A 27,676-nucleotide genomic window follows, 5' to 3' on the forward strand; every position below is an offset into this window, starting at 1 on the left:
TTCATGCCCAAGGCCCAACCGAACATGTCTGAGAATGAACTCTTTACTGAGAATTTGATTAGGTTGTGGGTGGGCAGGTGCGAGTGGAGCCGAGCCTGTTGAAGATGGGAGGGCCCTGTGATCAGTGTATCGTTTGCCCAAGACAGAGACCACCTGGGTGGGAAAGGCAGGATCATGGCTAAGGAGGTCACGAGTCCCGAGATCTCCTTCCTCAGGAGCCTCCCCCCCTCCCCCCGCATTCCTCGGCTCCTCATTAGGGCAATTGTGATGCAGTTAAAATGGGCCATGACCTCGTCCACCTGGAGCTTGGACTCCTGGCTGAACCCTACCCCTCTCCCAGCCTCGGGGTCCTCACCTGTGACATGAGAATGACAGCTCCTCCAAAGATGTTCGTATTGATAAAATAGTGCCCTGGAACCACTAAATGCAAGTTGTCTCTCTCTAGTGTCTCCTGGAACAATTTGGTCTTTTCTCTCCCTGAGACCTCTGGCTCGCTCTCCATCCTCGCCACCACTAAGGCCGCAGTCTCCAGTACCCGGTACGCTCGTCCCTCGCGCTGTTCCCCAAGGTCCCACCAGGAGGCGCCCTTTGCCCGCCGAAGCGGGCCGGGCTCGAACTCCTCGGGGCCGGGGTGGGCGCCCCTTTGCGCAGGGCGGTGCAGGGTGCGGGCTGCGCCTGGGTCCCCCGGAGGACGATCCACCAGAGCGCCCGCACCTCGTCCTCAAGCTTCTCGGCCGCGCGCGCCCCTCGCGCTCCTGCCCCGCACCGCAGCCCCAGCCTCGCGCCTCCCGCTCGGCCTCGGCCCCCCGGGGCGGCGGCAAGTTTGCCCCCAGCCGCTCGGCCCCGCGGCCGCTGCGCTCCTCCCACGCCTAGGCCCCGGGGTGCACCAGGCGAGGAGGCAAGCGGGAGGCGAGGGCGTGCGGGCCGCCCGGCGCTCGGGCCCCGAAGGGGCGCCCCCCCAGTCGGCGTGCGCGGGCCGCTGCAGTTCCCGCGCTGCCCGCCGGGCGGCGCTCCGCGCCTCGGCCGCGCTCCTCCCGCGCTGCCCGCTCGCCGCTCGCTCGCCGCCGGACACAGACTCTGCCTTCAGCTGCCGGCGGATCGCGCTGGAGCCGCCGCGGCTGCTGCGGAAGAGGAAAAAAAAGGAAAACAACAGCCCGGCGGCCGGCGGAACAACGCCCGGCCCCAGCTCAGCCCCCGGAGTGCGGAGCCGCCCAGGTAAGGGCAGGGCCCGCCGCGGCGCCCCCGGCCCGCACCAGCGCTGCCCCCGCACCCCTCGCGTCCCATCCGCGCGGCGCCCGGCGCACGTCCCCTCCCGCGCCCGGATCCCCTACTTCTGACGTTCCTGCCTCTTCTTCCCTCCGGGGCCGCGGCCCCGCACCCTTCCTCCGCCCCCGCCCCCACCCCCTCCCCTGCGCCCTTCCTCCTCTCTCCCGCCTTCAGCCAGCCCGTCCCCTGCACTCCGGTCCCTGCGTCTCTCGATCGGGCCCCGAACCCCCATCGCTCTGCGCCGGTAGTTCCTCCAGTCTCCATCCCCATCTCCCTCCCTCCGCATCCCTTTCCCGGGCTCGCGTCCTCCCGCTCTGGTCCTCCCCCAGCCCCCGTAAACTCCCAGCCCTGCCTCTGCCCCCTGCAGGGCTGACGGCCCCTTCCCCACCCTGGCGCTTCTCCCTCCACACCTCGTCACCCTCCGCTTCTCCCGTCGCCGCGGTCCCCGGCTACAGTGCTCCATCCCAGCTCAGCCCCGGAGCCCACGGAGCCCCCTCCCCCTTTCCTCGCTGCCATCTGCCTCGACTGCCCCTGGCCCCTGCCCTGGACTCGGGCCACCACCACACCCCCCACCCTACACGTCGTCTCGCTTTGGGGGAACAGCGTCCTATCAGAAATGGACGAATGAGGCTGCCACCCATCCCACCCTAGTTCACCCGAGTGGGAAGTGAGGGAGAAACTCCAGAGACCTGCATTTGGGCGTGTGATGGGGGAGGGGGCTGGGGAGCAGCGGGGGGAGGGGAGCTGACTGAGATTCTCTCCAGTGAGGACCGGCCCAGCGAGCCGGGAGCCGCTCCGACCTGGCCGGGGTGGAGGGCCAGCTTGCGACAGCTGGGACAGGGGTTTCAAGGCGCCGAGAGCACCTGTGCCTCTTTCGCTGGCCTCCTTGAGCTGAAGAAAGTGAGAGGGGAGGAGCTGGGGCCGGGGGAGAGTTGGCGAAGACCTTTGGGGTGGAGGAGGCCGCGATGGGGGAGGCCCTGGGCCCTCTGGCCCGCGCGCCTGGCAGTGGCGGGGCAATGCGGCCGAGCTTTTCCTCCGCCGGACCTTCGGCTGCACAGCTCTTGGCATCTCTACTTTATGCTGCCATCTTCCTCCTGGTGCTGTTGTCTGGTGATGCCACGAGGTGCCACCTCCCTGCCTCCCTCCAGTGGCTCTTCTGGGCATGTCTCCCAAGGGCCTGGGTTGTCTGGGAAGAAGAGGGGCCCTCTGGGCTTGCTGGGCGCCGGTGCCAGGCAGTGGGCACCAGGCAAGACCAGACCAAGAGGTCCCAAGGACTGGGTGTGAGCCTTGAGCCCTGCCAGGAACAAAGAGAACTACCTTCACCTAAGCTCCCTATGGATCAGCTGGGTGACAATGACGCTTCCAGGAGCACCTGCTAAGGGTGGACGTGATATCCTCTGGATGGAGGCTCTCTGGGTTGGTAGTGGGCACCTGAGGGAGGAAGCTGGTCCTGCTTCCTTGCTTCCCTGTCCATGTGTGTAATGGGGGGGAGGGACCTGGAGAGGTCAGCTGAGCGCCAGTCCTTAAACCCCTCCTCCCAGGAAGCCCTGGGAACTCCACTGGGCATCATCAGGCCCATCGTATTTGCTGAAGCTGCAGCTCATGCCTCATCATTAATCAGGTTTATTATTTTCCTCACTGGCTGGATGTGTTTCTCAAGGTCGCGACCCTTTGGAGAGTTAATCTAATATGCACACATTACAGTGTCTGGGTTTGTTTAATTTCCCATATTTTGTTCAATTCTTGCGGAGGGAGCCTTCCATGGAGCTGTGGCCCGGGCTTGCCCACCGACCTCCTGTCTGCCTCACCAGCTCCATCCATGTCTTCCTCGGGACCTGCCAGCCAGGACCGGAGAGATGAGGCTGTCCCTGGAGCTCTTGGGGGTGCCTGGTGGAGAAGCGGCAGGGCTTTGTGGAGGGGGTAGCGAAGGGGTTCTGGTTTTCTGTGTTCTCCCTGTCCCCCGCCTCCCTGGGCATCTTGATCACTGGCTGGCATTTTCCCCAGCACCGAAAGCACTGGGTCGGCTTTGTGGTCTGGCTCCCAGGTGTGGTTTTCCCTGAGGCTGGAGAGGGAACTTTGCTGGGAGAGAGAAGTGGACTCTCGAGGGAGAAGGGCCCAGCTGCTGGGACGCAGTCCCTCCTGGACGGTGGGCTCAGCTGCCCCCGATGTGGGTCTCAGCCCAGCCGAGATGGAAGGAAGGAAGGAAGAAGGGCAGGATGACCTGTCCTGGGTGATGAGGAGAAACTGCTCAGAAAACAGGAGGGGCAGCGAGTAGGAAGCCAGTGGCTGCGTGTCTGGTTGCGGGTGGGCAGCGCCAGAGAAAGTGTGTGGGAAGAAAACATCTCTTGTTGCTTCTGCAGTACGAATCCCACATGTGGGGATTGAGTTCCACAGTTTTCCAAATGCTTTTTAGAAAAACTACCTCATTTGATCTGAACCAGACCTGAGTTACGTCTGTGCCTCTGCCCTGCAGCCCCGTGTTATTGATCCCCCGGGAACTGAGGCTCGCAGAGGTTAAATGACTTGTCCGAGGCTCTGTAGCCACACCTGAGGCCTCTGGACTCCCAGCCCGGGGCGCTTGTGCTACTACTTGTTGCTTCTTAAGGTCTCAGCTGCTCCGCGCTCCCGCTCTGCAGCCCCCACTCAGCCCTCCCCTCGTTCTCCAGGGTCAGCTCAACACCACCCGGGTCTGGGTTCTAGCTGGTCCTTGGTCCTGCATTTGCCCAGCTCGTAGACTGGCTGTCCCGGTACTCCAGGTGGCCTGCCACCTCCACGCCTGGTCATCACTTCCTCTTGACTTCCTCCTGTGGAGAGTTCCAGGTTCTCTCAGGCTCATAGCCTGTTCGCCTTGGACCCCTCGACCCCTGCCCCCCCACATACACACATCCTCCACTCACTCTCCCAAGTCTTCATGTGGCCTCAGTTTTTTGGGGCTCTGCTGGCGCCCAGCCTTGGGGCTGCATTTGCTCACCCCCCTGGGTTATGGTAACACAGCCTCCTCCCTGGGCAACCTGCAGGCTCTGCCTCCAGACACTCTACTGGTACCAAACATGCCTTCCTACAAAGGGTGGTATTTGTAACATGTGACCAGGTCTCCAAAGCCTCAATGGCCCCCAGGCTCCCGGAAAGAGTTCCCAGACCGTGGCTCAGAGTCTATGGCATGCACCTGCTGTCCCCGGCTTTATGCCTCTAGTCGTGAGCCTCTGTCCCTTCTCTGCCCACCATCACCCTAGGCCCTCTACCCCTTGCCTTTTCCTTTCCTCCTCTTTTTTGATCACCCACACCTTTCTCAGCCACCAAGATGCAGCTGGAGCCACACAAGGTGCAACCTGGGAAGGCCGCCCCCACCCTTACCCTCAGCCTGGGCTTTCATCCCAGCAGGAAGTGGTGGCAGCTTCCGCTGCTAAGTATCAGGCGTCTTGGGTTCCTGTCCTGGTGTCACTCCTGGAGTGACTTTGAACAAATATCTTAACCACTCTGAGCCTTACCTGTGTCACCTGTAGAATGGGGATAATCTCACCTGCCCAGAATGGTTGTGTGTGGGAATGTGGTTTGTCGAGTGACAGGCAACCCAGGAGGTACCCAGGAGCATCCCTTTTGTGGCTCATCCCGTGAAGCCTCTGTGGCTTAGCTCCCAGCTCCTGCCTGCTGTGGATTATTACCTGTCTCTGTGTGTCTCCCACCCAGATGTCAAGTCCCCCAGGAGCAAGGCCTTTGCCTGGTGCCTTTTCACACCCTCATCCCTGACCAAGGGAGCGCTGTCCTTCGGCATCCCAGCAATTGGCTCCTGCTCATAGTAGAAACAGAGGAAATAGTCATTACTTGATTATAATATTTGCTTACATAAAACAGGGGATGCCTTACAGGTAGCAAATCCAATACGAAGAAACATTTTAAGCCACAGTAACCAGCCGAGGTAAATGATGAGAAGGAAGGAGAGACTCAATTTAACATTGCATTGCCTTTGTAGTCTGCTCATTTTGCTCAATCACCCCTGAGACCCTGTGAGTTAGATGTGATCAGCCCGAATTTTACAGATGAGAAAGGGGGTCCGCAGGGGCCCCTGCAGTGTAGCCTACTCTGTGCCACATCACAGCAGGGGGCGCTTCAGAACCCCAGTTCTTGACCTTAGACTTGGGCCTGAAAAAGGGAAGGAGACGTTCTTTATAAAAAGATTGGCCCCTGGGGAGTTCCCAGTGGAATGAACCTGGGAACCATGAAGATGCAGGTTCGATCCCTGGCCTCGCTCAGTGGGTTAAGAATTTGGCGTTGCTGTGAGCTCTGGTGTAGGTTGCAGATGCGGCTCGGATCCTGCATTGCTGTGGCTGTGGTGTAGGCCAGCAGCTGTAGCTCCGATTGGACCCCTAGCCTGGGAACCTCCATATGCCATGGGTGAAGCCCTAAAAAGAGAAAAAAAGAAAAGAAAGATTGGTTCCAGGTTTTCTTTAAACAACTGAGCACTCCTGTCATTCCCATGTGGCCCAGCAGGGATGGGGTTTACCAGCACCTCTGGGAATCTGGTTTATGGCTGGGTGGAGTGCGCAGGAGGGCATGAGGCATGGTTGGCACGTGCGGCGTGTGCATGAATGGGAATGGGCACCAGCCTCAGGCTGAGCAGGTGTTCAAATGGGGCTGGAGCCCAGGACGGGGGGGTGGGGGTGGGGGGAGGAAGGGGACAGGGGATGTCCTGAGGGTTGGGTGATGGGTAGGAGGGGCGAGGTGCAGGTGAGGAAGGGGCCTGTCTGTGGGGAGGAGGGGTGAGCAGTGGTGGGGGGTGTGCAGAACTAACTGTCCACAGGACCTTGAGAACCAAAGAGAAGGGGTTCGGGACCCTCAGGCAGAGGAAGGTGGTGCCCGAAGGGGGTGAGAGCCCAGGGGTAACGGCAGAAGGGGGTGCACTTGAGTGACATTTCCAAGGAGCAGCAGGACGTGCTGACAGATTGGGCACAGCAGACGGGGGAGCAGGAAGTGTCAGAGGGAACTTGGAGATTTCCAGCCTCGGTCTGGAGGAGTCTGGAAGTGGGTCTGAGGGAGGCTGTGGAGTGTCCCTAGACATGCTGTGAGGGGGGCGATGGGGCTTTTGGGGGTCAGCCCAGGGGGGCTGTGGGGTCCTGGATGCATGCCTAGGGGCATATGCTGGCAAGAAGGCAGGTTCTAGGTGGTTCTGATGCCAGATTTTCACCCCTTCAGCCTCCTGTGCGCCCTCTCCTCTCCTCCTAGAGCTGGGATCTCTGTGCCCAGTACTGGCTGTGCCTGTCACCTCTAGGGGACAGTGCCTCACATGCAGCAGCTGCTAATTAAATATTATTAATTTAATTATTTAATTCTCACCTGAGTTGGCCTCAACTCACGTTTAACAAATGTTTGTTACAGACATAAATTCATAGAGCATGGTGGGTGTGGAGGGGAGTGTGAGGGCTGGGCGGGGGGGCCTTTGGCTTCCTGTTGTGGAAGGTCCCCAGTTCCTCTGTCACACTGGGCCTTCTCCTCCTCCGTGGCTGCCCACTCAGTGCTGGACCCGACTATTTTCCAGGATGCTGGGGCCGGAGTGGTGGTGGGGAGGAGCGAGGGTCCAGAGGCTAGCAGACCTCCTTTTGTTATTCAGTCCTGGGTTTGAGCTTGGCCTGCTGTCCACTAGGGACACGGTGGCTTGACAGGGTAACCACTGTGAGCCCCGCCCCTCTCCTGGATTAGCCCTTATGGCCCCTCATTTGCCCCCCCCCCTTTTCAGGGAGCAGTTTGCTTGGAGGAAGCAGACAACCCAGGTGGCTGTGGTTTTGTTTTTGGGGTGCTGGCGGCATTTGGGCCATGGAGAGGCTGAACAGGAAGCTGGTGTGCAGTCTTGGGGGTCGGGGGGCATCTTTTGTTGGGAAGGGGGCACACTATGGACCTGTGGGAAAGATCCGGCTTGGAAACGGGAAATCCAGTCTCCTTATCGCTGCCTCAGTTTCCTGTCTATAATCTGGGGTATGTAATAAACTTGACCTCATAGAGTTCTTGATTCTGTGAGATAAGCATGTGGAGACTCCCCGGAGGGGGGAGCCAGCATGGGTGTGACCCCCCGCACAGGACAGGGAGGGGGGCTCTGGAGTAAACACAGGTTTAGAACTGGAGTTTAAGTGCCAGAGTTAAAGAGGAAGATTTAATAAAATGAGAAATCAATAGCCCAGAGGAGGTTAAGATGTGTGAGAGGCTGGCTACAAGGCACACTTAATAAAAAAGAAAAGTTTAAGAAGCCGAGCAAGTTGGGCATATCCTGGGGAGCTGGGGTGGTTTCTGCTCTCCAGCCCTGCAGGACTCCTGAGTGAGGAGCCTGGGTTTAGGGGCAAAGTGCCGCCGTCACCTTTGTCCGCCGTCAGGGACAGATCTCTGCTGCTCTCAGCCTGTTGGGCAGCCTGAACCAGACACTCCTGTTCCTCCTGTAGAGGCCATGTGGGGCGGCGGTGGCTGCGCCTCGATCAGATTGCACCGGATTCCAATCACAGCTCTTCCAGCCCCATCAGTGTGGCATTGGCAAGGGGCAGAGGAGCCAAAACTCACCTCTCTAAATCCCAGCAGGTGTGCTCAGTGATGGTAAATGGTCACAGTTGCTATCTATCGTTTACAAGTATGATTATTTTTCATGTTTACACAGTCTCTCCCAGCCCTGTTCAGTCCCTAAGCCGTCGCAGAACACAGTCCCTAGCAAGGTGGGTGAGAGGGTGGGAATTGAGGCATGGCCTTATGGAGAGGCAGCAGGGGCATTTTTTTCAATCATCAGAGAAGGCTAGAGTGAGTTTCGTCTAAGCCCCAGACAGAGGAGGCCCCTGAGGTTCAGGGAGCTTAAGTCACTTGTCCAGGGTATAAGACAGGGAGTGGCTGGCAGAACTGGGGTGTCAGCCCAGGCTCCTCAGCCTGCATCCTTTTCACTTGCCTTCAGGAGTGGGGGGGGGGGGCGCTGGAAAAGACAGACTCCCACAAATCATTTGGTCCCATCCCAGCATCCAGACCAAATCAGATTAGAGCTGAGAACGATCTTGCTTCTTTAAGGCGCTGGACTGTGAACTTGGGAGCTCAGATACAGTCTTGAGTTTCGTCTCTAGCACTATGGTGACACCTAGTAGGTACTCAGTAAATATTTATTAAATGGATAAATTAGTTCATAGCAACAGTGCTGGTAGCAATAACAATGGCTAATATTTATCGAATGCTTGTTATACACCAAGCATGATGCAAAGTGCTTTCCATATGTAATCTTAGTTCATCCTCTTAATGACTTTAAGGTTCTGTGATTATACCCATTTTCCAGATGAAGAGGCTGAGATTCAGAACACATGATTCATTAGCCCAAAGTCTCATGGTTGGTAAGAGGCGGGGTTTGAATTTGTACCCAGGTGGTCTTATTTCACACTCTGGTGGTACAATTCCTGTGTGCATGTGCATACGCATGTGTGCCTGAGTGCACATGTGTGTGAAATATACGCGGACTCTCCCCTAATTGCCTAGACTCCCCTCTGGCTCCCTCACTACTTCTGTTTCTCATCCGTTGGCAGAGAGGCCAGGCATGGAGGTGGCAGTGGGATCTTGATATGCGCTGGTGCCTGTCTTTCCTTGGCCTGATTTCTTTGACCCCCTGAGTGAGAGGTCACTGGCGATATTGGGGAAACAACTAAAACCAGCCCAGCAGAGCTTCTGCACTGGTGCCTGAAACATGGAAAGGGGAGGGCCTGGGGGAGGCTGAAGAAGGCAGCCACGTGAAGCCTTGACAAGACTCTTAGGAGCCAAAAAGTTGGAGCATTGATGGAGCTCAGGTGAGACTAGCCTCTGCCAGGTCCTGGGCCTCAGGCTGCGTAGACCAGCCAGGGTTAGTGTACTGGCCTTCCGCCAGGGCCGCGGTACTCGCTGCCTTGCATGGCTGCCCAGGGTACTAGGGGAACTAACTGAGGTCTTGGACTCTCAGAGGCTTGACAGCATCTCTGGAAGAAATCTAAAGGCTCACTGCTGGGCCCACGTGGTTATTATTGATCTGTATGGCATCTTCCTGGCCTAGTGCAGTTCATAAGATCACAGTGGAAGGTTGGTAACAGGATGGGAGTTTGGGCATCTCTTTGGAGGCAACAGAGACTTTTTCGGAAGTAGAGAGGACTAGAGTGGGTTTAGGGAGGGCCAGGAGACCCCCATGGAGGCATTTACTAGGGGAAGCTGGCGGGTGAAGTGTGTCACCAGCCCTCCACCCCACGGCCAGCCTCCATCAGCACAGTCAGCCTTTGCTCCGAGGCCACCAAGGCCCCTTCCTGATGGCGTCACACATTCATTCAAAGGCTTGTGATGACTTGGGGATTTCTGCCCTTTCCCCCAGGAGCTCACAGGCCACGAAGGTGAGGGGTGGTTGGGGCGGGTGGGATTTATCCAGACCCTCAGAGTCATGGATTGAGAGGTTGGATCAGGATCCGGGACTTCTGCCCCCCCGCACGGGGCTCTGTCCACACACCCGAGGCCTTGGGAAGGCCACGTCGGCCTGTGCAGATGATGGAGGCAGTGGTCCTTGGGTGCACCTGCTCCTCCGCCCAAGGTGAGGATGTTACACAGAGTAAAGCAGCATCTGTCCTGGAATGATAATGCCTATTTTATTGCAGGGAAAACCGAAACTCATGGAGATTGAATGAATCACAGTATCTTATTCATGGAAGGAACTTGAGATCATTCCGTCAACATCCTTCCTCTGCTCTCCTCTTGCCCACAGATAGAATCTCCCCTGCTAGTTACCTACCTCGGCTGCCTCCTCCTCCGCCTCCTCCTCTACCGCCACCTCCTCCTCCTCCTCTCCCTCCTCCCCATCTTCTGAAAGCTAACATCGGTGGGCACTTACTATGTTCTAGATGCCTTATGTGTATTAAGTTGATCTTCCAACAACCCCATGAAGTAGGGAGTGTCATCTCCTTTTACAGATGAGCGAACTGAGGCGCAGAGCAGTTGCATAGCTTGCCCGGGTGACACGCCAGGTGGGGCCAGGGTATAGACTCATCCGTCTGGACCATACTCTTGACCACCCGCCGGGCAGGTGTAGACAAGCATGTGGGAGCACCTGACGCACTGCCTGGCACGCAGAAGGTGCTCAGGAAGTGTTAGCGCTTCTCCTCAAAAATATCAGAAGGGGGGAGTTCCCGTCGTGGCGCAGTGGTTAACGAATCCGACTAGGAACCATGAGGTTGCGGGTTCGGTCCCTGCCCTTGCTCAGTGGGTTAACGATCCGGCATTGCCGTGAGCTGTGGTGTAGGTTGCAGATGCGGCTCGGATCCCGCGTTGCTGTGGCTCTGGCGTAGGCTGGTGGCTGCAGCTCCGATTCAACCCCTAGCCTGGGAACCTCCATATGCCGCGAGAGCGGCCCAAGAAATAGCAACAACAACAACAAAAAGACAAAAGACAAAAAAAAAACAAAAAAAACAGAAGGTTTCGCTGGACACTGAGCCAAACCTGCTTTCCACGCCCTTGTTCTGCACCCCGCCTTGGAGGCCTGAAGGCACTTCTGCCCTCTTGCCCTTCCTGTCCTGAGGGTGCGAAGCTGCCTCAGGAACAAGAAGCAGAGCCTCCTCCTACCTGGGTTTCTGTTCAAGACTCTTTTCCCCAAACGGAGTCCCCTGGCAGGAAGCTGATGGCTTCTCGGTGGGGGCCCCCGGGGAACGTGCAAGGCTGGCCCGGGCCTCACGGGCAGGTAGGTGCCTGATCCTTGGTCACATCCATTCATAGCACACATTTTCCGATGGCCTCCTGGGTGCCAGGCACTGCCACAGAATCCCACGGGGTGGGCTCCCCCTGGGCTGGACCCTTTCTAAATGTGCAGGCAGACCTCTTCTGAATCTGTCAGATGACGGGTTGGGCCTTGGGTCCTGGGGGCAAGGGGCTGAGAACCTCAGTGACCGACTGCTCCTTTGAGCTCCTGGGAGGCTGGGTGATGCTGCAGACACCTCCACCAAAGGGCCAGAAAGTTCAGATGACCCAGATCTGAGGGCAGGCAGGTAGGTGGAGAAAGCTCACCCCGTTTATGTGAGCCAAAATAGCACCACACCCTTCTCCTTTGAGAAGAAAGGGTCCTGCCGGAGTCCAGAGTAAATAGGCTGGAACATGAGATCCGCTAGGTGGGGTGCAGAGTGGAAGTGACCAGGGCAGTGGGCGGCGTGAGTCGTGGAAAGTTGGCTGAGTAAGTTTCCATCAGCACAGGACCCCCAGGCTGGCGGCTCGTGGGCTGGCTCTTCCCCTCGGTGCCTCTCTGGGGAGGGGGGTCAGTGGAGGTGGGTACTCAGTACTTGATCCTGGGCTTCTGGAGGTGGGGTGGAGCCGACCTTTGTCCCATGTTCCTGGGCTGGGAATGCCGCCCCTCTTGTCACAAGTTCCATCCTCTTATGTCTTGGCAGATCCTCAGAGCAGCCTTGCACTGCAGGGATTACTGGTTCCATTGACTCGAGAGAGGGTGGGTGCTCCCAGAACCTGGGGAACCTGAGCTCACACAGCTAGACCAGAGCATCACCCTTTTCTTTCTAAATGTGTGGCTTCTTCTGGTGGCTGGTGCTTCTCCAAGGAGCCAGTAGGGGTCTTTGCTTGAGTCTCCAGCCCCTGCAGGGGAGGAGCTTAAACAGCTCACCTGGAGGCGGGTCAAGGGCGGGTGACCACAAGGCCAGCCAGGCCACACTCAGATGCCTCAGGGAGGTCCGCAGAGGTCATCATCTGTCTCTTCAAGACATGAGCTCCAACAAAATAAAATAAAAAGGAGTTCCTGTCATGGCTCAGCAGTAACAAACCCAACTAGTATCCATGAAGATGCAGGTTCCATACCTGGCCTCGTTCAGTGGGTTAAGGATCTGGAGTTGCCATGCAGTGTAGGTCACAGATGTGGCTCGGATCTGGTGTTGTGGTGGCTGTGGTGTAGGCTGGCAGCTGCAGCTCCGATTGGACCCCTAGCCTGGGAACTTCCATTTGCCACAAGTGCAGCCCTAAAAAGCAAAAAAAAAAAAAAAGACATGAGCTCCACCACACAGCGCCTGCATCTGTCTCAGTGTTGCAGCCCCAGCAGCTAGGACGGTGCCAGCATATTGCGAGTGCTCGTTACATGTGTGTGGAGTGAATGGCTTCCTTTGGCAGCCTGCCCCTCGTGTGCAGAGGCCCGCATCGTGGAGCCTGAGGCCAGCGATGAGCCTCGGCCCTGGAAAGCTGGGATGTTGTGCTTCGGCTCACAGGCGTGTAGGATGGAAGGGTCGGTTGTACGGATCTCAAAGCACATTTCCCTGGTGGGTAGTGGGATTAACACAACCCATGACAGAGCGGAACCAGTCCGAAGGGCAGCCCTAAGCCCTAAGCACTTCAGCCCCTCACCCCTCAAACCCAGTCCAATCCCCCTCGGCCTGGCATGGGGGCCGAGGGGGATTGGATGGAGGTGTCTAGTGAGAGTGGGGGTGGCACGTGCGGTGAGAGGTGTGACCTCTGGATCAGGGTGGGGCACTGCCGTCCCCGTGTGTCAGGATGAAGCTCTGGGAGCAGAGGCCTGAGCCCCAAGGGTGCTCCCTAGACACGCAGTGTGAGCCGGGGACTGCGTGTCGCCAGAATTCCTTTATTCCCAGCAGAGTTAGTTGTATGGGAGGGCGGTGGGCAGAGGGGGGTGTCAAGGATGTGGGTGGAGGACCTGGGAAAAGGCCGCCTTTGTGCGGGGATGGAGGGCGCGTGGGCATAGGCCTGTCTGCCCTTTCAGCCCCTGGATCTTGGGGCACAGGTGCTGTGTGTGATGCAGAGCCCGGGGACTTCTGCTGCCCAGTGTGACCTTGGTCAGTGGCATCAGATGGGTTTCCTCCTGTGTCCCCTTCTGCTGGTTGGCCATGGTGCCTGCAAGGCTGGGTTGAGAGGACTGGGGTGGAGTATGGGCTGCCTGGGAGGGAGCCTGGGTGGACTTGAGATGTCTGCTGGGGGATCAGGACACAGTGACATTTAGTGTGTAACAGTGTCCAGTCGCATTTAGTCCAGCCAGCTCATTTTACACACAAGGAAAGCCAGACACAGAAAGAGGTAGGAACTTGCCCAAGGTCCTGTGATTTGCAGCAGTGGGATTCAAAATGGGGTCCCCTAGCCCCTGTTCTTTCTTGTCTTATGCCTCTCACTAGACTGATTCTCCAGGAGCCTCTTCTCAAAGCAGGGGAGCAGGTGCCCGTTTCCGCTGCTCCCCACCTGGCTGGCCTGGTTCAGCGGTGCCCCCACCATCCCCAACTGCTAGCCAGCCCCGTCTGTCCTGGGCAGGCCAGGAAATGAGCCTCAGAATCGGCCCTGCCCTCTGGGAGTTGTGACCCCAAGAGGCGTGTGGAGGAGAGACAGGCAGAGACATCACACAGACCCACAGCGGGCAGTAAACACACACTCATCTAGGCTGTGCCACAGAGGTGTGTGTTAAGACCCAGGGTCCAGGCTGAAATGGGCAGAGCAGGACAGGCTGATGACTCTCCTTTAAGCAATCCCAGGAAGCTTCCTGGAGGAGGGGGCTTCTCTGCAGCGTGGTGGTGTGGGAGTGCTGGTGCGATGTGTGGGAAGTCGTCTGGTGCGGTGGAAGGGTGACAGGAGAGGCCCTTGGCCAGCCTGGGATGAGATTTCCCACCTCTTCATTTACTCTGCAGCCTTGGATAAGTCTGTTACGATGTCTGAAAGCCTCTGTTTGTTCAGGGATAAAATGGGGAGGAGAAAACACCTAATCTTCGAGGGCTTGGAGAAGAGCAAATCGGATGACATCGGAAGGGCTTCTTAGAAGGGGCTTTCAGTATGTACTGTGTGACTTTATATACAGTTCAGGCACAGGCAGAGTAAACCTGTGGTGACAGGAGTCAGCGTGGCAGTTATGCTTGCAGGGGGTACGGGGGATGGGGGCTCTAGGGTACTGCTGATGTTGTTTCTGGATCCAAGAGCTGATTCTGTGGGAGATTCACTGAGCTCTACACTTTCGTGATTTCTTTGTACATACATTATACTTCATTTGAAAAAAAATTTTTTTGATGTTTTTTGTTTAAGGTGCTTATGATGCTAGGCATGGCTGGGTTATAATAGCCAGAGTCCAGTCACTTGACAGAATGTCTAAGAGGAGACCTGGAATGACCTTTGGAGAAATCGTGTCTAGTTTGTGTGGAATATTTTAGGCAGTGTGCTAATCACTTCACATGCATTTTCTCATGTAGTCCTCGCAACAGCCCCTGTTTTTTTTTGGGGGGGGGTCTTTGTTGTTTCTTTTGTTTCATTTTGTTTTGTTTTTCTGTTTGTTGTTTGTTTTGGCTACACCCACGGCATGCAGAAGTTCTCAGACCAGGGATCCAGCTGGGATCGAACCTTCACCTTCGCCACAGCAGTGACACCATCAAATCCTTAACCTGCTGAGCCACCAGGGAACGCCCAACAGCCCCTGTTTTATAAGTAGGGAAACTGAGGCTCAGAGAAGATGTGTAATTGCCCAAAGTCACACAGCCAGCCTGGGGCAGGGGTGGGCCCAGGCCAAGTCCGACTCCAGAGCCTGGGTGGAGCATGAAGCGCCAACCTAACCTCTTGTCCTAACCCCTTCCTTGGCTACTAAGTGAGGGGTGGCTCCTGGGTCTGTGTTGTCTTTTAATTTGACGATGCTGGGGGTCCCATTGGCCTGCAGCTTGTGGTGAGAAGAGCACAGTTCCTGAGCTAGTCCCAGTCGGGGGGTGCCTCCAGAATGGGGGTAAGTGGGAAGCAGGAACCGGAAGGAACGCATTGGTCAGAGAGAAGCAAGATTGTGCAGGCTGGGTGGGGTTGGGGCAGGGGCGTCTCCAAGGGTCCTGGTGGGGAGGGGCTGTGTGGACGCTCCAGGCGAGTGATGCCTTGCTCAATTAAAACCCTCCTGGGCAGATCCCTACCAGGTAAGAGGAGAATGGAGTATTTTTCCTCCCAGCAGCCAGCCAAGGGGAGGGGGGAGCTGTTCTGCATTAAGCGAATTCCCTCACCTCTCCCAGAGTCTGTGCAAGGAATTTGCATCTTCACAGAGACTTTACTGCTCAGACTGGGCTGGGGGCTGGGAGGAAGGTGGGAAGTCGGGTCTTTTTGTTGCTTTTATTCATTGGCTAAGCAAGTCGGCCCAACTCCGATGAAGCAGCCCTGCGGTGTGGCCTTGTCTAGTGGGAGAGAGATGCCATTGTGTTTGTGTTTATATGCAACTGGCAAAGCAGATAAAGCCTTATTGTTGTCCAAGGTTTCCAATCAGATGGGGAAAAAGAGGGCCTGGTGGCATCATTTGAGGTGCTGAAGGGCACACAGCTTCTGTACCAGCCGAGCTGCTCAGCTCCTCTGGGAGGCCTGCCCTGATTAACCCCTTCAGCTCCTGATGGTTACATCTCAGCCCTCAGCAAGGACCTACACACTGTGAAGAGAGTAAGCACACTAGCGAGTTCTGGTTGTTTGTGACTGTTTTTGTCTTATGTCTGTCTCCAGTATGTTGGTCCTATCACTCCTATTTGACTGGAGGCTGACTGAGGGCAGGGACTATGAGGACCCTTTCTCTGGGCCTCCCTTAGCAATTCCATCCATGTAGCAGGTGTCAGCCTGCGCTCAGGCACTAGTTCCGCAGTATAGTGTTAACTCTGCCTCAGGACCTTTGCATGTGATGTTCACCTGTTTGGAACCCCTTCCGCCACCTCCTCTTTTCCTTTTGCTTCTCCATTCATCTTCCAGGAAGCCCTTTCCTGCGGCCTCCTGAAGCCTGAAAGGGGCCCCCTCTTGCTGCTCCCACCCCTCCTGCACGCCTTCCCTTCAGAGGATTCTCCAAATGGTGCTGTTCCTGCCTGTTCACGGTAACTGCCACCCCGACTAGGCGCTGAATTCTGGGCAGCTCGGGATTGGATTGGGCTGTGACATCCACTCCTGTGCCATGGCCTCTAACACAGAGGGTCTTGCTGAATGTTTGTTGAAAGAGGCAAGGCCCTTGAGCACCAGATTGGGGGGCCGAGGTCCAGAGCTTCTCCACGGGAGCCCAGCTGCTCCGTCCACCTGCCCTGGAAGGAATGCCCTTGGCCTTGACTCCCTCCAGTTGAGCCTGAGTCCCAAACAGCTGTAGAGGCAGGACTCTAGAGCCCAGCGTGGGCGCCAGTGGCCACACCTGTTTTGCTCAGTGCTGAGTTCCTGACATCTGTACACAGATGCTGCATCAGAATGTCCCATGAATATGCCTGGAAATTCAAATGTGTCTGCCCCCAGTGGGGAGTGGGGCTGGCCAGAAAAGGTGCTTCCCCTCCTTCATCCTTCCACGGAACCAGGTAGAGGTGTTTTCAGGTGTCCTAGAGCAATCTCCCCTCCTCACCACCTGCACATTTGCTTTTGGGCACTTCCACATCCACTTTCTCATTTAATCCTCCTAGCAATCCTGGGAGGCAGGTGTTATTGGCCCATTTTACAGGTAAGGAAAGAAGTTCAGCGTGGTTATGCTGATATGGCCCAGGTGACAAGGCTGGTGAGCAGCAGAGCCGGGAGCCAGCTCTTCTCTTTCTAGCACAGCCCCATCGCGGCTGCCCTTCCTTCCAGGCAGCTCAGCGCCCTGTCTAGGAATCAGAGATCCCCAGTGTGTGCGTCCTCCTAGCACCACTCCCTTGTCCTTGATTGGAGCCCGAGAGTCCATGACCTTGGAAGGCCCGTGTCCTGACCACAAAGTGTGCTTGGGGAGGAAATCTGGCTTTGACAAATAGCCCTGTGGTCCCAGAACATGCAGGGCTAATTCAAGTGCAAACAGTGTATTAGTATTTATTACTCATGCTCCACTGCTAATAAAATTTGAGTTTTAAAAATAATGGTGAGCAAATGAATTGGTCGATGGCCTGTGGGGAGAGAATGCAGGGAAGGATATTTCATGGAGTTCCAGGGGGACGAAGCCCATGCAGTTTCCCTACTGGTGTGGGGGGATGGGAGGGCTTATTTTAGGGGGCAGCTCTCCACTCCTGGTCCTGTTCAAGAACTCTTTAATCTGCATGTTAAAATTGGTTGAAAGCACCTTTGCCAAGGGTGGCATCACCTCCAGGCCGAGGAAGTGGCTGTCGGCCAGGGAAATGCCTCTCAAATATCTATTTCAGTTATCTGTGCTTAAAATCCGTAATTTGGAAATTCTCACAAAGACCCATGCCTGCCATCCTGTGGGTACCTCTGTTTCTGACACCGGAGTTGTAGAGCAGGCCAGGTTCTGCCAAGCAGGGCAGAGACCTCAGAAGGTTCTAAGAAAAACCGGGGAATATGTCATAGGCTCCATGTTGCCTCAGAATTAGGAAGAGAGAGAGGGAACCCTGGGGAGTGGAGGGGACTCAGAGCTACCCTCCCTCCTCTCTGATAGATAGCACCTCTGTCCCTGTAAGTTATCAGTCCTTCTCTGTCTCAGGAGCATCATGAGCTGGAAGAAACGTAAGATGTGCTACCGTGTGACTTTGCGCTAGTCATTTAGCTTCTGCAGGACTTAGTTTTCTCATCTGTAGAATGGGGGTGATAAAACCCACTGGGACCACTTTATAGGATCAAGAGGGGGAAATGGGGCTGTGTAAAGCAGAAGAAATATGACAGCCCTTCAGATATTTTGAGACCATGCTTTTGCTTTCCTCAGGAAATTGCTTTGCAGAGTTTCTGTTCTAGCTCAGCAAGTTAAGGACCCGACATTGCCTCTGTGAGAATGCGAGTTCGATCCCTGGCCTCACTCAGTGGGTTAAGGATCTGGCAATGCTGCAAGCTGCAGTATAGGTCACAGATGCGGCTCCCATCAGCTGCATCTTCCAGCCGGTGTTGCCATGGCTGTGGCCTAGGCTGGCAGCTGCAGTTCCAATTTGACCCCTAGCCTGGGAACTTCCATTTGCTGCAGGTGCAACCCTTAAAAAAAAGAAAGAAAGAAACTGCTTTGCTGAAAGCTGGGCTTTCAGAGGGCTTAGAAAATGTGAGGGGCTTTGGGGTTTATTTGTGTAGGTGGTACCTGGAATATCCTTCAGATTTCGTCCATCAGCCGTGATGGACAAGGAGCTGCTTTGCCCTCCTCTCCCTCCTCTCGTTGCTCTCCCTGCCCCCACCACAGGCACCAGCTCTGCCCAGATGAGTGCTTAGACACCAAGAGTTGCCAGCACTGTGGACTCGGCACTCAGCACATCTGCCCCCCAGTTCTCAGTCAACCTTGAGGTGGGCACCAGTATTCTCCCATTTGACTGGAGCAGGAAACCGAGACCCAGAGCAGTGAGGGGCCTGCCCAGAGTTATGGTTAGAACTGAGCTCTGCCTGGTTCCTTCAGCATCCTGCCTCCTCAAGGTTCTGGTCCATGGTTGCCACGCCAAGGGTTCGGTCAGTGACTTCGGGTGTCCCTGTGGAGTGGGTGCCATCCCCCTTATTCTCTTTTACTCTCAAATGGAGACCCTCCTCCTGGCCCATTTCTGGATGCTCTGAGGGTGAAGAAGGACTTCAGCGCACCCAGCAGGTATTTGACCTTTGGGGTGCCAGAGACTGTGGGAAACAAGGCATCCAAAGGCCGAGCTGGTGTCTGTGGCCACTCGGACCCCCAGGGCTGCAGATGCAGAGGTGGTTACCTGGTTGTGATTTTGGCCTCTTTAAATCCTCCGTTGCCCCTCCCCAGTTCCAGAGGTGGCCTGGCCCTCTGCTCTGCATGTCCTTTCCCCAGACCCAGGCTACACTCTGAGCATCACTGAGGCCTGCCCTTCGGCCCAGCGACTTTGAATCTGGCTATCCCAATGCCATGGGATCTGTCTTCAGTGTGGGTATGGTGGCCCGGTGGCCCTGGTCTGTTGGTAGGCAATGTCCGAACAGCTGGGAGGCATTGGATCCTAGGTCTTTGCAGTGGGGCGGGGTAGGGTGGGGTGGGAAATGGGTATTGTTTGGACATTTGGTGTAAATTAGTAATATTGTGACTGCTAATTGAATGTCCATTGATTGCCTGTCAGAGGTTAGATTTAATCTGTCCTTCCCCCTGAGTCGCAGTGGACTGCTTAAACAGTTTGCTTGCTTTGCCCTCGTTTTCCTTTTCCTAACATGGTCTCCTTCCCTGCACCCCAACCTGAGGTTCATTTCACTGGCTTCGTAACGAGCGTCTTCTGTTTTCTGGCACTGATCTTGGCCTCCCTGTAGCCTCTAGCCCCTCCCAAGGGGCTGGACTCATTCCTCCACTGGAGCTTTCCTGGAGCATCTGGAGACCCAGGGCAGACAGAGTCGGCCTGGTGCATTTCTTTTGGGGATTTAAATGCTTCGAGATGTTCTCTCTGGGGAGTGGATGGGGCAGTGGCCTGGAGACTTAAGGGATGAGCCCTGGTTGGGGCTACCTTCATTCACTCATTCACTCGTTCATTCATTCACTCCTTCACTCATTCATTCACTTATTCACTCATTCATTCATTCGATGAGGCTCGGGCTCTAAGCCAGGCCCTGTGATCAGCCCTCAGGAGCAAATCCTGAGTTCAGCATTCTGGAGTAGAGATGGCGAAGCGAGCAGGTGACACAGTACAGCGTGATAGTCCAGGCAGGATCCTGGGGACATCGAGAGGACATTTGAATCAGATGTGGGCAGCAGGAAATGCTTCCTGAAGAAGGAACAGGGCCTGCAATAGAGCTCGAACTGCATTTCAGAGGACAAGGAGCAGTTAGCCCGGCAAAGGGAATCCTGGGCAGAGGGCACAGCCTGTAATGGCTAGTAACCTGGAGGGAGAGGTGGCCAAGAGTCAGGTGAGGGGCTGATAATTACAAGTGAGTTTCACTGAGCATCGGACAGTTTCTAAGAGCTTTCCTTGGATTGTCTAGTTTAGTCCTTAAAACAACCCCACATGCAGGTGCCATTAGCATCTGCTTTAATGGCTGAGGTGGTGGAGCCCAGATCCCACCTGTCCTGGTGGAGGTCCAGCATGGTGAATGCAGGCATCTGGCTTGGGAGTGCCAGCACCTTCTGCTTCACAGCTATGTCTGTCTCAGGGCTATTACACCAAGGGTTGGGTCGGTGACCTTGAGGGGTCCTTGCTGAACCAGGTTACGGAGGGTCTAATGTGTACAGTGAAAAGTTTTCACTTTGTCCTGAAAGCTACATGGAGCCACTGAGAGCTTTTAAACAGAGGAATCACTTGATCAGGTTTGTTTTCAGAAATGACCACCCTTACTGCAGTGGAGGATGGGTGGGACTGGATCCAGACTAGAGGCCTGGGGAGCAGCTACTGAGCAGGGAATGATCCTGCAAAAAGGGCAGGGGGCTGGCTAATGGGGCAGAATTGGGGCACAGAGGCATGAAGGAGGCAGAATCTACAGGACACCTAAGGGTTAACTGGATGAAGGTGAGGGAAGTGGGGGAAGGCAGGTGTTTAGATGATTCTTTGATTCTTCTTTTTTCGTTTGCTTTTTAGGGCCGCACCCACGGCATATGGAAGTTCCCAGGCTAGGGGTCGAATCGAAGCTGCAGCTGCCAGCCTATGCCACAGTCACAGCAATGCTCTGGCTAAGGACTGGAGGTTCCAAGACCTCTGTAGCTCAGGATGGCCAGTGGACTCCCACTACCTCCTTCTCAGGCCCGATTAATTTGCTAGAGTGGCTCACAGAACACGGGAAATGTTTTTCTTACCAGGTCACTGGTAAAAGGATTATAATTCAGGAACAGCCAAGTGGAAGAGAGGCAGAGGACAGGGTCCATGTCCTCCCCACGGGTGCCGCCGTCCCCAGATCCTGTGTGTTCACCAACCTAGAAGCTCTCCGAACCCTGTCCTTTTGGGTTTTTACGGAGGTTTCACTGTATAGTCATGATTGATGAAATCTTGGCCATTGGCACCTGATTCACCCTCCAGCCTCTCCCCCCGCCCCCCACCCAGAATACTCACGTGGTCAGATCTCCTGGCAACCAGCTCCCATCCTCCGGTGGGGGCCAAAAAGTCACCTCGTTAACATAGTAAAAAACTCATTATCATGTATGTCGTTTAGGAAATTCCAAGGGTTTTAGGAATGGGGATGAAGACCAAATATATATTTATTATAAATCACAATATCAGTTCCCAAATCGATAAAAATGTCTTTATCATATAGAGACCTTACACTCATTTTCCCTGAAATGACAAGCGAATTCCTTCCAGTTTCAGCATATGTGCTGCTTCTGCTGAAGGGAAGGCTCTGAAGACCCAGATATAACCTACTAATTAGCTAACAGCGTGTTTTCTAAAACACAGAAAAGATGCATGTTCAAACTACACAACATTGTAAATCAACTGTCCTTCAATAAAATTTAAAAAAATGAAACATGATTTAATAAAAAAAAAAAATTCTGAGTCTTCATACCCTCTGAATGTAAACTGAGGGCTCATTGGCTACAGAATTCTTAACAGGAGTTGCTCTCTTAGAACAGAGTTTGGGGTTTTTTTTACCCCCCAGTTTTATTGAGATATAGTTGACATACATCCCTGTACCACTTTAAGGGGTGTAGCATCATGGTTTGACTTACATGTATTGTGAGATGATTACCACAGTAAGTTTAGTTTGCATCTGTAATCTCATGTAGATGCAATAAAAATAGAAAGTAAAAGAAAACCATTCCCTTCCCTGAAATCCAGAGCTCTTAGGCTTTGCCCTCTTAACTGCTTGCCTGCTTATCTTACTGCAGCGTTGGCTCTAGTCAGCATCCTGTGCATGACATCCCTAGTGCTTACTAATCTTACAAGTGGAAGTTTGTACCTTTGGACCACGTTCTTCCAACACCCCCTCCCCCACCTCTGGTAACCACAAGTCTGAGCTCTTTTCCTAGAAATTTGATTTGTTTGTTTTTTAGATTCCACATGTCGGTGAGATCATACGGTTTTTGCTTTTCTCTGTCTGACTTATTTCACTCGGTAGAATGCCATCAGAGTCCATTTGTTGTCGCAAATGGCAGGGTTGTCCTGTTTTTGTTTTTTAATAGCTGACTATTAAAATGTCCATTGCCTACATGTGCCGTATCTGCTTTATCCATTCATCCACCGATGAATACTTAGGTTGTTTCTGTATCTTGGTTATGGTAAATAATGCTACTGTGAACACGGGGTAGCATCAATGACATAGTGTTTGACAGAGTGTTTTTGTTTCCTGTGGATATACCCAGAAGCCAAATTGCTGGATGATATGGTAGTTCTATTTCTTTTTTTTTTTTTTTTCTTTTTAGGGCCACACCCAAGTCATATGGTGGTTCCCAGGCTAGGGGTCCAGTCGGAGCTACAGCTTCTGGCCTACACCACGGCCACAGCAATGCAGGATCTGAGCTGCATCTGCGACCTACACCACAGCTCATGACAACACCAGATCCTTAACCCACTGAGTGAGGCCAGGGATCGAACCCACAACCTCATGGTTCCTAGTCAGATTCGTTTCTGCTGCACCACAATGGGAACTCCAGAAGTTCTATTTCTGAGGGACGCTACCTCCATACTGTCTTGCATGGCGGCTGCACCTGTTTACAATTCCACCGACAGTACACGAGTGTCCCCTTGCCAGCAATTGTCCTCTCAGAGTCTTCCTTGGAGGCAGCTGGGAGTATTCTCGAGGCTGGGCACACAGAGGAGGACTAGATTGCAATCGGTGATGGATTCGGTTCCGTTTTAGCCTAATTGATTTGAAGTGACTGCCCATGTGGAGATGTCCAGCAAGTAGGTCAAGATCTGCCCCCAAAGCCCAGGAGAGAGGCAAGGGCTGGGGATGCAGATTTTGGAGCTGGGGCAAGTGGGGGGCACATGGGATTGGATGAGCTCCCCTTGAAAGAATGGAAGAAGAGAAGAGGGCTGATGCCAGGCTCTGGAGCCTGCCCACCTTGAGGGCCTGAGTCACGAAAGGGACCAGAGGAAGGAGCTAGAGGCAGAAAGACAGCCCGCAGAGAGAACTGTGATGGAGACCCAGCTCTTACCAGTGTGGTATGACTTGGTCTGTGTCAGCCATCCTGGAAGCAAGGGAGGGGTCCGCAGTGTGGACACTGCAGAAGGGCGCAGTACCCAAGGCAAGGGCAACTCGGGGTCCTTGGTGACTGTCCTGGGAGAAGACTGGGTGAGGCATGGGAAGGAGGTGATGGCAGTAGTGGAGGAATGTCAGACAGCACAGGAGAGGACTCGTCACCCGTGGTTCCACAGCCTGGGGTTGGGGGAAGGGAGGGGAGACCAGGAGGAGCCCTGGGCAGGGGCGGAGCCTCGAGGGATGCCTCTCCGACCTGCAGGAGACCTGAGCACAGTTTACTGACTGAGAAAGACCAGAGGAGATGAAGAGGGGAGGGTGACCTGCCATCCTGGATGCCTGGGACTCAGGAGCTCCCTGGTTCTGGGGCTGCTCAGGATGGTCGGGGCAAACTGGGATGGTTGGTCACTTGGGAGAGCTTACATCCCACGGCAAGCTGCTGGGTGCTGGCCATGGGGTCTTTTGGAGAAGCCTGATGTGTGGTGTTTGCCAATTCCCACGGTCCGCTGAGATTACCAACGTGATGCCACTGAAGGAAGGGAAGAGGTGCACGGCCTCGTCTGTGAGGGGTCTGGGCGGCTCCAGCACACATGGGGGAGAGGGAGAGACAGAGAGACAGAGACAGAGGGCCCCCAATGAAGGTCTCCAGGGAGGGCTGGGGAGGCAGAAGGGGCTTCCCTTCAGTGGGGACCAGAGGGAGGAGGCAAGGGTAGACCAAATGCAGGGAGGGGGTGTTAGGGCCATTGCCGCTCTGTGGCCTTGATGGTCACAGGGAAGGAAAGGCAGAGTCGCTTTTACAGCGTGAAGGGGCAGGAGGGAGGGGCAGAGGCCGGAGGAGTCTGGGAAAAACCGTGGAAGGAAGGCACAGGGGGTGGATAGGACCCCAGGGATTTCGGAGCAGCGTTGAATGGCAGAGTTGGTGGTGGCCTGGACGGTCGCCAGGCTGTTCTGACAGCGCTGAGAAGCCAGTGTGTACGCAGGAGGGGAGAGGCTGGCCAGCTGCCAGGATGGGGGTGATGAGAGGTCGAGGGAGCAGGAGGGCCTCAGGGTCATGGTTAGTGCAGGAATTGGCCATGGATTTCAGGCCAGTCAAGGCAGCGAAGACTCTGCTCAGAGGGTGTGGAGTGGGCCTGGGGCCTGGAGAGTAAAGGGTGGGTGACCCACTGTTAGGGAGTGACGGGGTGCAGTGGGCAGCCAAGGAGATGAGAGGCAAGAGTCCTGGAGTCGGTGCTGGTTTGGGGAGTATGTCACAGTGATCTGAGCCCTGTGGCCCTGTGGAGCCACGTTTGACCTGAGGGAGAGGCCCCAGGTGGGCAGCCAGACTGCCACTGGGTTTGTGCTGTAACTTGGCTGTGCTGAGGGGGACCCGGAGAAGCACTCTTCCTGTGCGCGGGTGGCAGCCATGGGCCAGGTCTGGGGATACAGGAGAGTGGGTGGGAGCCCAGGATAGCCCTGGGCCAGGTCTGGGGATACAGGAGAGTGGGTGGGAGCCCAGGAGGGACGCCCCCCACCCCCACCTCCAGGTCAGGCCTGGTTTTGAAGCCCCTCCCCTCAACCACGCCCCTCATTCTGGCTTCAGAAGCGCAGCCTCATCCAGGAGCCCCGCTGTCCTCCCAGGACCGGCCAGGCTCCCGCTTCGAAATGGGGCTCAGCTTGGAGAGACCTTCTCGGCTCCATCCTGGTGCACTTTGTCTCTGCTCTGCGGTGTGTTTGGGGGACGACCCACAGAACAGGATGCTAGGCAGCTGCAGCTCTAGACCAGTGACTTGTGCGGTGTGGGGAGGCAGTACAGTGGCCCCGGAATCAGACAGACCTGATCATTTAAACTCCGTGGGCCCTTGGTCAGGATGCTTAACCTGTCCAAGCCTCGGTTTTCTCATCTGTACAAGGGAGGTGATAATAGCACTCATCTTATTAACCAGGGAGGATTCGATGGAATAATCCGTGTAGTGTTGGGCAGTGCACCTGTGTGCACAGATGTCGCTCAGTTAATGTTAGGTATGATCACTGCGGCTGTGTGTCAGTCCCAGCTGTACCATCTGGGGGTCTTTCTCATCAGCATCGGCCTCCTCTGGTGAGTGATAGTCTTGGCTCACCATTACCACTGCTGGAGGGAGAAGGGAGGCAGCCGAGGGGCCCGCATTTGCTCTGAAGCCCTGGCCAAATTCTGGGGATAGTTGAAGGAATACTTCTATGCTATTCTTTTTTTTTTTTTTCCCCCACTGTACAGCAAGGGGATCAAGTTATCCTTACATGTATACATTTTTTCCCCCTACCCTTTGTTCTGCTGCAATATGAGTATCTAGATATAGTTCTCAATGCTACTCAGCAGGATCTCCTTGTAAATCTATTCTAAGTTGTATCTGATAACCCCAAGTTCCCGATCCCTCCCACTCTCTCCCTCTCCCATCAGGCAGCCACAAGTCTATTTTCCAAGTCCATGATTTTCTTTTCTGTGGAGATGTTCATTTGTGCTGGATATTAGATTCCAGTTATAAGTGATATCCTATGTTATTTTTCTTTGTCTTTCTGACTCATTTCACTCAGTATGAGATTCTCTAGTTCCATCCATGTTGCTGCAAATACCATTATGTCATCCTTTTTTATGGCTGAGTAGTATTCCATTGTGTATATATACCACCTCTTCCGAATCCAATCATCTGTCGATGGACATTTGGGTTGTTTCCATGTCCTGGCTATTGTGAATAGGGCTGCAATGAACATACGGGTGCATGTGTCTCTTTTAAGTAGAGTTTTGTCCGGATAGATGCCCAAGAGTGGGATTGCAGGGTCATATGGAAGTTCTATGTATAGATTTCTAAGGTATCTCCAAACTGTTCTCCATAGTGGCTGTACCAGTTTCCATTCCCACCAACAGTGCAGGAGGGTTCCCTTTTCTCCACACCCCCTCCAGCACTTGTTATTTGTGGACTTATTAATGATGGCCATTCTGACTGGTGTGAGGTGGTATCTCATGGTTGTTTTGATTTGCATTTCTCTTATGATCAGTGATGTTGAACATTTTTTCATGTGTTTGTTGGCCATCTGTATATCTTCCTTGGAGAACAGTCTATTCAGGTGTTTTGCCCATTTTTCCATTGATTGATTGGCTTTTTTGCTGTTGAGTTGTATAAGTTGCTTATATATTCTAGAGATTAAGCCCTTGTCGGTTGCATCATTTGAAACTATTTTCTCCCATTCTGTAAGTTGTCTTTTTGTTTTCTTTTGGGTTTCCTTTGCTGTGCAAAAGCTTTTCAGTTTGATGAGGTCCCATGGGTTTATTTTTGCTCTAATTTCTATTGCTTTGGGAGACTGACCTGAGAAAATATTCATAATGTTGATGTCAGAGAGTGTTTTGCCTATGTTTTCTTCTAGGAGTTTGATGGTGTCCTGTCATATATTTAAGTCTTTCAGCCATTTTGAGTTTACTTTTGTGCATGGTGTGAGGGTGTGTTCTAGTTTCATTGCTTTGCATGCAGCTGTCCAGGTTTCCCAGCAATGCTTGCTGAATAGACTTTCTTTTTCCCATTTTATGTTCTTGCCTCCCTTGTCAAAGATTAATTGACCATAGGTGTCAGGGTTTATTTCCGGATTCTCTATTCTGTTCCATTGGTCTGTCTGTCTGTTTTGATACCAGTACCATACTGTTTTGATGACTGTGGCTTTGTAATATTTTTTGAAGTCTGGGAGAGTTATGCCTCCTGCTTGGTTTTTGTTTCTCAGGTTTGCTTTGGCGATTCTGGGTCTTTGTTGTTCCATATAAATGTTTGGATTGTTTGTTCTAGTTCTGTGAAAAATGTCATGGGTCATTTGATAGGGATTGCACTGAATCTGTAGATTGCTTTGGGGAGTATGGCCATTTTTACAATATTTATTTTTCCAATCCAGGAACATGGAATATCTTTCCATTTCTTTACATCTTCTTTGATTTCTTTGATTATAGTTTTATAGTTCTCGGCATATAAGTCCTTTACCTCCTTGGTCAGGTGTATTCCAAGGTATTTGATTTTGTGAGGTGCAATTTTAAAAGGTATTGTATTTTTGTATTCCTTTTCTAATATTTCATTGCTGGGGAGTTCCCGTCGTGGCGCAGTGGTTAACGAATCCGACTAGGAACCATGAGGTTGCGGGTTCGGTCCCTGCCCTTGCTCAGTGGGTTAACGATCTGGCGTTGCCGTGAGCTGTGGTGTAGGTTGCAGACGCGGCTCGGATCCCGCATTGCTGTGGCTCTGGCGTAGGCCGGTGGCTACAGCTCCGATTCAACCCCTAGCCTGGGAACCTCCATATGCCGCGGGAGCGGCCCAAGAGATAGCAACAACAACAACAACAAAAAAATTTCATTGCTGATATACAGAAATGCAACTGACTTCTGAATGTTAATCTTATATCCTGCTACTTTGCTGAATTTATTAATCAGTTCAAGCAGTTTTTGGGTTGAGTCCTTAGGGTTTTCTCTGTATAGTATCACGTTGTCTGCATACAGTGACAGTTT

The 27,676-nt window shown here is 54.2% G+C and overlaps 1 protein-coding gene across 2 annotated transcripts in view; it reads left to right on the forward strand.

Moving 5' to 3' along the window:
* GRIK4 (glutamate ionotropic receptor kainate type subunit 4) overlaps positions 1,066-27,676 on the forward strand; it is a 455,817-nt gene continuing 429,206 nt past the window's right edge. Inside the window, exon 1 of one of the 2 annotated variants that reach the window (XM_021062992.1) lies at positions 1,066-1,215. The gene's annotated coding sequence lies outside the window, so the exon portion shown is untranslated. The remainder of the gene's footprint in view (positions 1,216-27,676) is intronic. The other variant, XM_021062991.1, reaches the window with a different exon arrangement.

Source organism: Sus scrofa, chromosome 9 (genome assembly GCF_000003025.6).
Source record: "Sus scrofa isolate TJ Tabasco breed Duroc chromosome 9, Sscrofa11.1, whole genome shotgun sequence".
Lineage (NCBI taxonomy): Eukaryota > Metazoa > Chordata > Mammalia > Artiodactyla > Suidae > Sus > Sus scrofa.